The sequence below is a fragment of the Micropterus dolomieu genome, linkage group LG09, assembly GCF_021292245.1.
Source record: "Micropterus dolomieu isolate WLL.071019.BEF.003 ecotype Adirondacks linkage group LG09, ASM2129224v1, whole genome shotgun sequence".
NCBI lineage: Eukaryota > Metazoa > Chordata > Actinopteri > Centrarchiformes > Centrarchidae > Micropterus > Micropterus dolomieu.
In genome coordinates, this window is record NC_060158.1 from 24595049 (window position 1) to 24608017 (window position 12969).

The window sequence follows — 12969 nt, forward strand, 5'->3', positions numbered from 1 at the left end:
GCAGACACTGAGATATGAGAAACAGCTAATCTTCCATCCAGGGTGTGTTAAGGACAGGCTTCCCTGCCAGTTTGAGCTCTTAGGAACTAGCAAACATGTGAGCAAGTAGGAGCAGGAGAGGAGGCGCCTAAAACCTGTGAGAATGAATGGGGCTCATCCACTTACCTGCTAGCAATTTCATTGTTTAAACAGTTTGAAAAGTTCAGAAATGGAACATATAATAATGTTAAGAATCATCTCTGCTGTAGTTTTCTTTTGGAGTGCCTAGTATATCATTTTACTGATAAATACGTACAAAGCAGTTTCCTTTGATGTTAAGTTTGATACTTCATGGTATTTTCAACAGGTCATATGTGCCAGTTAAGTCAAATATCAAAGCTAACAAGGATTTGGTGAGTATTATTTTGAAAGCATTCAACAACACATTGTATTGGCTACAAAGGCAGCGGCTCCTAGAAATAAGTGTAAAGGCTAATTCTGATTCATAACAGGTGATGGTGATCAATCCAGCTTTCATGAGGTATGTTCATGAGACGTGGCTGCAAAAGAAGGGCAGTTATCCATCCACTGGCTTTATGGCTTTGATTCTTGCCGTCCATATTTGTGACGAGGTGAGTCAATTATGAAATTGTTATTTCCTTGTGAATGTCACTAGTGTTGCTGTAACACACTAATGATTAACAAGTGGATGCAAATAACTGAAAAAAGTCAAGTTATCAAAGTTTGTATTTATGTAGGTTTCATCTGAGAAGTGTTAACAATCAGATGTTACTCATTGTTATTACAGTTTTTCACAATTGCTAACACGCTAAACCCCATTCTCTGAACACAGTGCTCAGTGGCCTAAATCCATTTGTCAAGCTCAGGTAGTTAAGACAGTCTTTGCAAATCTCATCCACTCTTTTTGCAAAAGTCTAAATATTGCAAATTCTCACTCACTGAAACACATTTTGCACTGTGATGCACTTGTGTTGCAAAATGGTAAATACATGCAGCAAAAGTTAAACACAGCTACCACACAGATGTCATCTTTTACACACAACTCATAATTCTGCATGTTATGGCAGAAAATTGTGTCCTGTCATGATCTTTTAATATTATCATTATTATATACTATTCTGTATATGGCTTATTAGATATATGTATTGTGTTTTTATCCTTAACCTTTCCTCTCCTAAACTCCTTGTGTTAGTCTGTCCACATTTACTAGGGTTTAGGTCAGAGCTGTGAGATTGTTTTGGTGTTTTCCTCTCTTGTTGTTCCTCTCCTCTCATGGAATGTTCATTCAAGGCAGAGAGAGGATCTCTGTTCCCCAAAACATAGAAACCTAGACTGTGTAAATGATGATGCATCCCTTTGCTCGGGGCCAAACGCCCCAAGCCACCCTAGGCGGCAGGTCTCTGGACCAGCTGTCTATGTATTTTGTTAAATAAATTCTTCAAAGACAACGGTTGGTTGTAACTCTGTAATTAGGGACAGGTTCTCTACTTTCATTCAACCTCGGGGCAATGTCAGCTTTCACTGTGGTGTCCTGCTAAGCAAGTGGCTTAACATCAACCAGCAACCAGTAATTCATAAATGTTTACCTTCAACCATACAGCCCTTACTTCTATCCAATAAAGAAATATTTCTTTGCCTGGTGGTGGAAGATGTATGACCAAAATTCATTTACTAGGGAAATCTCTTGCATGCAATGGAATTGGCCTGTGATGACATAGGTGTGGAGTGTTGTTACAGTAAGGCTGCATGTGATGTAGATCAAGTCCTCTGGCCGGACCCAGAACAAAATTTGATTTTGCGGCTGCACAACATTTTTGAGTGTAAATGTGTAGGCTTTTCATTTAAAGTTTTCTTACAGTACTGTATTTTTATGCAAGTGCTTGATTATACAGATATTCAGTACTGTATTACTTGCAGTACTTACAGTATACTATATATTTACTGTAATAAGTTCTGATCAGTATATTTTTTTAAATTGGAAAAGGTGTTTCCTATGTGCAAAAACCCCCATTTTTTTGTAACTACATGCCCTGGACGCTGTGTTCTTAATTTTTGATGTAGCGTTTAAAGAACGCTCTGTACTGTTTTACCTATTGACTGGCTGTGTTTATGCTTTGAAAGCATTACTTGATTTTGAGCATATAGATCACATGGATTTGAGACAGTTGTTTGATTTTTGAGTCAGGCGTTTTGTGAATGTAGTGTAAAGATTAGGTTTTGTGTTTAAAGTTACGAGAAAATAGATGAAGGTTTCAAGAAATGTGTCTCAGCAATTGTGAAAAACTGTAATGACATGGTGATATTGGCCAACAGTTGGGTGAACATTCCTATGGAGGCCCAGCATTAGAGTTAAATTATGTTGTGACCTATCATTATGTCAGTATACCTAATGTCAGTCATTCTCTAAACCAGACCTAACTTCCTTTTAAACTACTTTTGAATCCTACACCTCAGCAAAGAGCTCTGCTGCTTAATCAGACCTGCATTGGCTAACCCAGATTCGTGGCCCGACTGGCTTGATAGACAGTTCAGTTTGAATGTTGTGGCCCACTCAGTAGTCCAGCTGCCAGTACTGCTTATGAGCAAAATTAACATCTTGAACATTGTGGCAAAAGCAATGTTTCATACATTATGTTGTTCTGTTAAGAGATGTTTTTTCTTTTCTCCAAGGTCCATGTGTTCGGTTATGGAGCAGACAAAAATGGAAACTGGAATCATTACTGGGAAAAACTCAAAGACACAAAGTTTAAAACTGGAATACATCCTGGAAGTCATGAGTATGGAATTATCAAGGAGCTAGCTGAGCAACAAAAGATCAAGTTTTTTACAGGGTGGAGATCTTTCTCTTAGCATTTGAACTATTCATAAACTTGATAGCAAATAATTTATCATGCAAAACAAGAATGAGAAGACTAACTGCCTAGCTGCACAGGGAAAGTTAAGAACAAAAAATGTGTAATGAAAGTGAATGATACTGTTGAGTGTTTTTAAACTATTCAAACTGATTCAGTGAGATTATCTATAAAGTGAAAATTGCTCACATCCACAGAAATGTAGGGTAACAGCTGTTCTAAGCTGAAAGCAGAAGGAGAAAATATTGTATAGATGGATACATAGTATAGAAACACAAGGACAATGAGAGTAGTATCTTGAATGAATGTTTTGCCAGCTATTTAAGTTCTAAAATTTGAAAATGACAGCGTGTTACAATGTGTAGACTATTGTTTTTTTTCTTGAAAACTGTTATGTGATGACATTTTTTACAACTAACAATTAACTATTTTGTCTGCTGAAAGATTGTGATGGATTATTTAAACGTGTTAATGACTGTGCCAAAATGTTACCTCATTAAATGTATCTAAGTACGATGGCACATTAGGATCATTATAGGTTAGAAAAAAGAGGAGGTGGGGGGAAAATGCTGAGGAAAAAAAATCAAAATTAAAGTGGTAAATTTATAAGAAAAACTTGGATGTGTTATGTTCTCACTGCAAAGTACTTTGTAACTTTGTTTTGAAATGCGCTATATAAATAAAGTTATTGTAGTTATTATTCGGCAAAAGGTTTTGTCTAAAGCAAACAAAAAAAAGTTGGAAACTGTACTGCAATTCAGACAGAAAAAATATCAAAACTGTGATCAGACATATACAGGGTTCCAATTGTGCAACACACAAATTAAATTAACAATAAAAATCCAAACTCTGTTCTCTGTTCAGAGGTCCTTTATTACAATCTTTCTTGTCTTTATAAAAAGTTTAAATGGCAACGATTTGAAATGTGTGTCCTTCTGGGACAAAGAGGATAAAAAAGCAAGTAAAGGAGAGAAAAAAGGACACATTGAATTTTTTTAATTCGTATGAATGAGAATACCACACATTTCTGTGTAACAGATGAAAGAGTTTAAAATTAGCTTACCTATCAAGCTGCCATTACACATGTTTAAACATAGAGGGTGCTCTTATACTTCTTACTGTAATAACTGGAAGTCAGGACGTCATCACTCCACTGATGTGGGCAGTGTTTGTTGTAATAACACTGTAATAATAAATGTATTACACTGGATATTTGAACCTTATGCTTTGTTATCTTCCCTGCAGAGAACATGATTATATAGGGTTAAACACATTGTTCCTCCATTAAGAGGATGAACATAAAGGTTTTCTATGGTTCATCTAAGAAAAGGGTACTTCCAGCTGATGGTAGTGAGGATGAATAAGGATTTAGTAATGAGGAAAACAATGAGTTGCTGGAAATCCTGCAAGAAAAGTAAGAGTGATTGTGAGGATGAGTCTAAGAACGCAGATGAGGAAAAGAATGAAGAGCAGTTAGGATAAAAGTGCAGTGACAGGTATGAGTATAAGATAGGGAGGAAACCTATTTAATAACTTGTATTCACTTATTGATAATGTGATGCATTTTGTTGACTTTCTATGCTTTGTCAACTTCCATAAGTATTGAGCCAAAGACGGATGCAAGTACATATCTTAAATGGCACCAGAGAACTGAAGACACATTTAAATGTAACACAAATGAGGAATTGATGGAAGGTAGCTCTGTCTTCAGCAAGTTTTTGACGTTTGTATTTAAAGATTTTTAATGTAAACTTTGTTGAAATATGTGTAGTCTCTTTTTTGCATTCATTCCTATAGGCGGTTCCACAATGGTACATGGTATGTTGCCTGAAGGTAACATTTAGACAAACAAACCTATGTAAAGAGTTTATTTTTTATATTTTCAAATTTAAAATGATTGTACTTTAAACTGGTAAAGCATTGAACATTTTCAGTGACTTTTTTAAGACATTTTAGTCAGACTTTAAATAATAACTCTCTTTTTCCATTCTTTACCATTATGGTACAGTGTTGCCTTAAGGGGATGTACCGCAAAGTCTACCCCCCAAAATATTTTGTTTGTTAAAATTTCTTTAAATTATGTTTACTTGGTCCATTTAATGACAAAAAAACACAACAATAATTTTTTTACCCACTGGCAAAATGATGCGTACCATCACTTATCTCAGTGATGTGACTGATTGGAAGTGACCTACGTCACCAGGGTTTAGAAATTAGTGAGGTTTCTTTGAATAGAGCTTATTTACGATAATTATACCAAAATTACACCTAAATACAACAAAAGTTATACAATGCAGTCACACAAACTAATGATCTATAATGAAATACAAAGAGACCTGTAAAAATACTTTTATTAAAACTTGCTCTCTTTGTGTGTGTGTGTGTGCTGTGAAGGCTTAAACCAGGCATTGGGAAAAGCTATGTTTGATTAAGAACACACGCTAAAATTGAATTAAATAAGATTTTATATGTATATATATATATATATATATATGAAAGAGAGAGAGAAAGAGAGAGATACTCTGTCAATCATACTTTCTACACGTCTATTAGACTTTGTTTTGTAAATGTTTCCTTACTGTAAGTGATGACGATATCTGTTGTGATGTGGATAAGAATCTGTGACCTGACAGACAGGAACATCAGCCTAAGGAGTGTTTCACATGCATACATTTCTAATTTTGTAATTCATTATTTGTGCAATGCAGTGCTAGAAAACAGTCCTTTATTTTTCTTTTCTGCATCACAGTCACGTGGTCTGTCAACAAATTATAGTACGAACAGTGAAAACGTAACTGTGAATCCTGTCCAATCTCTTGCAATGTCTAACTTTATACTGAAATGGATATGACATATTGAAAAAAAAGTGCCATTGTCATCAAAACGTTAGCTATAGTTTACATCAGAAGACCCTTACACTGTTATATTGATAACATGCCATTTTGACTATATTGTTCATAAACAATGACATGTTCAAGGACATAAAGATTTGCTTTTGTGAGATAGACTAAGGATTTTGAGCAAGTTACGGGCTTTTGCAGGTAATCCACTGTGTTGTGCTGTTTGTACTGTAATATATTATATTAGCTATAAGAGCTTATTTACAGAAATTTCTATCAAAATTACACCTAAAAACAACCACAGTTATAAAATGCCGTCACACAAACTAATGATCTATAATGAATAGAGTAGAATAGAATATACTTTATTGTACTCTAGGGGAAATATTTCATGGACTCAAAAGTGTGTAGTGCATAGTAGTCGCAACAAATGCACGTAAAATACAAATAACAGCTGAAGACGTACACGTAGGCTACATACACACATGACACATCCAATAAAAAATTAAATAAAATACAAAAAAACAACAAGCAGAACACCAAGTTATTGCACACTTCCCAGGCCTCAGTGTACAGATCTTTTTAAAATTTTGATTTAAAATTTTGATGGAGGTCGGTACGAAAAAGTATTTAAAACAGTTCAATTTGTTTTTTGGGATTCTGTACCTTCTGCCAGAAGGCAAGAGCTCGTATTCCATTTGAAGAATGTGGGATGGGTCCAGCAGTACTCTTCGTGCCTGCCTGAGTACAGACTGCTCATAGATGGACTGAAGGGAGAGCTTTTCAGTCCTCCCCATCACCTTCATAGCAGTCTGTACCAGGCGCTGCAACTGTGATTCGGACTGTGTGGAGAGATTGCCGAACCACGCTGCCATCCCATACCTGATGACACTCTCCATCACTGCCTGATAAAATAAAAACTGATGTAACACCCTCAGTCTGCGTAAAAATAAAATTCAGCCTTTGCTGTAAATGGGAACTGTCAGGAGTGGGGCCAGAAACTCAGACGCAGACCAGAGTATGAGCAGTGTAACGATTTATTGAACACAAGGGAGAGACAGGTGTGGCTTGGGGATGGGTGGTTGTTCCAAGGGGCATGTGGTCCTGGTTCCAGAGCTCAGGGTTGCAGCAGGTATGCTGTGGTCGAGACAGAAAAACACGTTAATACGAATTCAAGGGTTCAGACAAGATGCTGATTGTTCAGACTGGGCAACAGGCTGGTGTGTTCGTACTGTGTGGGACAACAATCCAGCGGGGACTGGAAGGTTGGGCTGGTCTTTTAAGGTGGGTTGATTGTAGGCTGAGGCACTGGTGTGCTGATTAAATGGATGAGTCTCAGGTGCGTCAACAGGAGCTCAGGCAACCATGCCCACCAGCAGCCCCAGAGCATGAGGGAGGAAGCAGAACACAGAGAGACAGACAATAACCAAAACACACCAAGCACACCATAAACACCCCAAGGGGAAAAGAACTCAAAACTACTATCACACACACACATCCCAACAGGAAGGTCAGGGTCACGACCGGGGGTTTGTGACAGGAACATACATAGTCAACATGATCACTCCAGCTTAAGAGTTTATCCAGGTGGATACCCAGATACTTACAAGAAGTGACCTGTTTGATCTCCTCCCTGTGAATGGACAGTGGGGTATCATCCCCCACTGACCGAGGGTCAAACACCATCTCCTCAGTTTTTTAGTGTTAACGGTGAGATAGTTCTTGTCACACAACTGAACAAATTTATTAACAGTGTTGGGCAAGCTACTTGGAAAATGTAGTGAGCCTAGCTACTAGCTACTTTACATTAAATGAAGCTTCACTACACAGAAGCTACCCCCCAGTGAAATGTAGCAAGCAAGGCAGAGAGCCCTCACAAAGGTCAACCCCAAATGGTCACCGGGGCTGTCCTTCCACCCTATAACACAGCACTGCAAGGGAACTTTGCACACACTAAAAGAACCACAACAAAACGCACAGCAAACTACTGAGCAAGCATTTAAGAATGCTCCACATTTAATAAGGACCACTCCAAACCACAAGCTGGTCAGAACCACTTCTACCAATAGGGGGAGGCAGAAGGCCCCCTTTGTCACCAGCGAGGGGTTGCCTGTTGTGACAAGAGACACCTCTAACGGATGTCAATTTACTAAAACCCCGTGGGGAGCAGACATGGAAGCGCCACAGCTGCACTCCATTCAGGTTCAGACCCCGACTGCAGACTAGATTGGCATGACGGCGTGGAAGGGTGTGTGTCCTCGTGCAGCTACCGTCCATAAAGCACAGGTACAGGCACTTAATAAATCCAGATTCCTCTCTGAGTAGCATGCATTTTACACAGTAAATCACGCCCCATTAAATTAATCAGGCTTTTATCAGAGATAAGAAAAGAATGTTGCACATCTCACAACATGTATTTGGTTAAATATTATCTAAAATGCAGCGTAAACTGTCATAATTTTGACCTGATGTGTGAAATACTGTCCTTATATTTTTGGAGTGTGAACAACAGGTGGAGAGTAGTAGATTCTTACATACTGTACCTTTAAATATTATCAGTCAATTATCTTGGGCTCAAATTACTAAAAATAATAATATGTGGCAAGGTCCCAATACGTGAAAAGGTGCCAAAACAACACAGTTTGTGAGAAATTCAAATAGAAATTGTGAGCAGCTTTGTGAGATGAGATGGTACAAAGGCAATCACAGGGCAATAATTGCCACAAATGGACTTCACTGGGATTTGAGAGTAATTAGCCAGGACTTCCCAGACCCATGCTGTCTAATTCCTTCATCCACAGAGAGCAAAACTGGTGAAGCAGCCTAATTTTAAAAGCAATCTCCCAGTTCCATCATAAGCCCAGGATTTTCATTAGCAACTTGTTACTGCTCAACAGCACTGCAATTACCTCTTAATTGGAACTCATTTTGCAGCACTTACTCATGGAACAACAATCAAGACTGCATGACACTGAGTTTATAGGTGAAATATTTGAATCCCAATTAGTAACTGAGCCTGAGGGAAACCAGATATGCCGTTATGGCTTTTGAACAAACGTGTCACACTTACAGGTAAAGTAGATCATTAAAAAACGTTGGAACCTCATCCTATGGCAAAGCCTTCATAAAGTGGCTTCTAAATAACAAATGGCATGTAACGAAGAAAGCAGCACCAAAATCTCTCTGTCTGTTAATTCACACCTCCATTCACATTCATAAAGTTGAAACCACTTTTGATGTTTTACCATGTAATTAAGATCTGTGTTTTGCTTGTGTTAACTCTTGAGACAATAGCGAAACTATCAGGAGTGGAATCCAAAACCTGCTAAGTGATTGTAAATTCCACGGTTTGTGTGCGGTGTAGGATCTTGTATACCTTCCTCTGTGTTCTTTCCCTTTTTCTAACTAATGTACATACAGACATGCTTACAAGCCCTACCAACATTCACAAATAGACACATCTGGAACCCACACCTGTCTCAGTTGGTCACACAATAACATAAACAAACTAACTAATTGAGGCAGCTGTAGACCAGCAACTCCTGTGTTCTGCATGGTAAAATTTGTCTAAAGGAGTCTGGGAGCATTGAAGAGATGGATAATAACAGTCTCAGACACCTGTCAGACAGGGCTGCATGTACACTGTTCTTTATCCACAAACCAGTGATACAAACAGAATATTCAATGTATCAAATTAAAATGATCATCCAGCTCAGTGACTGTTCTTCTGGTAAAATAATGGTATCTGGTCACAAAACAGGCAGTACAGAGAGACAGGGAGAAGGAGAGGCATGCTGAAAGCAGTGACCAGACAGGGTAACCCTGCTGTACCGGCATCTAGCTCAACCACGTGTGTCTCTCAGATGTACATACTGTACGTCTATTGCCCTCAGGTTGATCACTTGCCTCCCTTCTCTTTAGAGTTGACTGAGTGCGGCATTACAGTCTGATGTGAAAAGATTATCCTGATGTCTGTTCTAAATGTGCCCCATAGAAAAGGTAGACCTGAGACTGAGACTGAGCAAAAGCTCTCCTCCTGGACACAGCTGGCCAATCACAGCGCAGGATAGGGCTCGCTCTAACTGAGGTCCGACACTTTCATGGCTGCGCTCCATTGACTCTAATGCAAAAGGGGTTGTTTTCTAGCTTTCTTTTGCAGTATTTTGCCAAGATATGGTCAAACACTAATAATTACAATCACTACTACTAACATACTACTGAATGTAACGTTATAAAGCCCTACTGTTCTGCTTTTTAATGATTATAATAGTGAATAGAGACCTACCCAGCTGTACATGAACAGTGTTGATATCGCTGTCCTCGTTCTCAATATTCAGGTGATATGGTGGTCCACTTTTACTCTGATCGGTATTCTTTAGCTTCTGTCTTTATTTTTTTCACGTCAGCCTGAGCCAGTTTGACAGCCTGAAGACAACCTTCAAATGCACAATGCAACTGCAAAACTGTCTGCTTCTTTCTCACTAACTCGCAAATATTCGTTAAAATAAGCATCTGTACAATCTGTACAAGTTGTGAAAAGAAAAACAGAAATCAGTTGAAGCTGCCAAACTGATGGTTTGGCAGCTTGGTTTGTTTTCTGTGATTGTGTCCTCCACAGCTTATTCCGCCACAATTAATGCAGCTTTAAAGACTTAATATGGAAAGAAAAGATACCAGAGGTGGAGGAAGTGTTCAAATCCTTTACTTAAGTAAAAGTTTTAATACCACACTGTAGACATAGTCTGTTACAAGTAAAAGCACATTGCACTGAAGTTAAATTGTGCAAGTGTAATCAGGAAAATGTATTTAAAGTATTAAAAGAAAATGTCCCCAGTGACTGTTGTGTAGATTATTATTCCTCATGCATTCATGTAAAGCAGGATTTTTCTGATGAAGGTGGTTCAGGTGGAGCTCATTTAGAACTATTTTGTATCGGGCTGCAACTAATCAAATTATATCATTATGAATTCATCTGCTGATTATTTTCTCCATTAATCGACTGATTGATGGTGAAAACTGTGAGAAATCCCATCACAGCTACCCAGAGCTCAAAGCGACACCTTCACAAATCTTGTTTTATCCAACCAAAAGTACAAACGTCAACATTATTAACACTACATTCTAATTATTCAAATCATTAAAAGGAAAATCAGCAAATCTTCACACTTGTGTTGTTTGAACCATGAAATGTTTTACATGAAAAATGACCTAAATGATCATGAGTTCACACAGTTGCCAATTAATTTTCTGTCACCCGACTAATCATTTTAGCTGTACTTGAATAAACTGTTGTAGTAGTTTCATTTATAACAAAACATCATATTTTATATAACTCTTCAAATGTTTGTGTGTAAAAAGCTTTATTTATAAAGTAACTACTAAAGCTGTCAGATAAATGTAGTGAACTAAAAAGTACAATATTTCCCTTTGAGATGTAGTGGAGTAGAAAGTGTCAAGAAAAGAAAAATATGCAAAGTACAGGTACCTCAAATTTGTACTTGAGTACAGTACTTGGGTAAATGTACTTAGTTACTGTCCACCACTGAAAGAGACCATACATTATACTGTCAGATTCGCTACAGAAAATGTGCTGGATAGCTGTATCCTGAATGAAACATACTGGCAGGCAGCCCCCTTTTTTGACTGCTACATGTGTTCGGAAATTATAAATTACAAGACAATTTATTCAAGTTGGGCAACATTCAATTTGCTGCGCTTGAGACACACCACAAAAGTCAAATCTTCTTTTACCTTCTGAATAGTTTTTATGTTAACAGTGGATCAAGTGACTAAGTGAAGGGGAATTTTCATCAATACAGGGATGTAATTTACTGACATCTGAAACTCTGAAAGTTCCAGTTTTTCTGTGTATGTGCCAAAACAGTTCTGCAAATATGCTGAGTCATGCTAAAAGCACACCAACACTTCTTACTGTAATGCTGAAGCCCTGCTTCAAAAATGCAGCTACACAACAAGACAGCTGTCATTTTCAACAGTTTTCTGACAGCGGACCTGTTTGAAATATTGCAGTGAGTAATGCAACAGTCAGGAGCAGAAGACACAGTGAGCTGTTAGATAAAGAGCTGCAGGCGACAGGCTGCACACCTCAACCTGCTCAGCCAACCAACTCCTTTCACTTCTCATGTTGTGTGCAGCATAAAGTCAGATCACGACCATAATTATGGAAAATACCAATAACTACAAGATGATAGTTTGTTTAACTGCTTGTTTGACTTCTGTGCCCTGTGGTATTAAAATACATCTGCTGCCAGTAGGCCTAACCACAGGTGTGGCATGCACAATAACGGGCAGCTGCATAATAGCGTCGCAAACGGTTGATTATGCCAATCAGAGTGACATTTACAATTACAGATTTTAACCATCACTCCTCAGTGAACTGCCTCCTTGGCTTCTGTCTTAGAGCATTTTCTAGTTTAGCAGGCCTATGTAGTAGCCTATGTAGATTTATCATTATGGATTGAGGCCTACCATGTTTTCTGCAGTCTGTTCACACTGATGTAAGCTAATAAAAACGTTTTGCGAAAGTTGAAAATATTAAACAGTAATATGGCAATTAGACACAAAGGTCCCTCAAGCCACAGACTGCTACACATCTGGAACGATCAGTAGCCACCAGTTAGGTGCTTGTGGGTCTAATGATAGAACATAGAAAAACGCAGCCAGTAGTTACAGAATGTTGCAATGCTTCCATTCAGGTTTTATTGTTGTGATACGTTAAGCAATGGGCCTTTCTCATTTCCCAAATTTGTGCCTCCTCGCCTCCTCGCCTCCTCGATCGAGGAGGCTTGCTGAAGGAGCTATAAGCGAAGATACATTGGTGTATCCTTGCGGAGCCTTTTCAGCCGCTATGACATTTAAAGGAGGCGTGACATGCAGCTGGACCAACACATGGCCTGAGCAGGACTCTACAGTGTTTATGTTGTATTCATAAGTTGTATTAGTTTAGCCTATTAAAAATAATCAAATGTGCGATCGAATCATTTCTGTAGCGCCTCATAAAGCGATGTTCTAACTTCATTCCTTAATGTCATTTGACTTTGATATTACTGATGTTGTTATTGTTGAATATGATGTGTGTGGATGGGCTGCAGGATTGTAGAAATGAACACTGAATAGTCGCTGGATGAAGTGCCTCTCCAGAAACGCCTTGCGCATTTCTACACGAGCCACAGCAACATAAAGAAATAATTAAAAATCTCCCGACACCCCGACAGGATCGCTCAGGATCTAATGTTAATTCATGTTCTGTGTTCTTC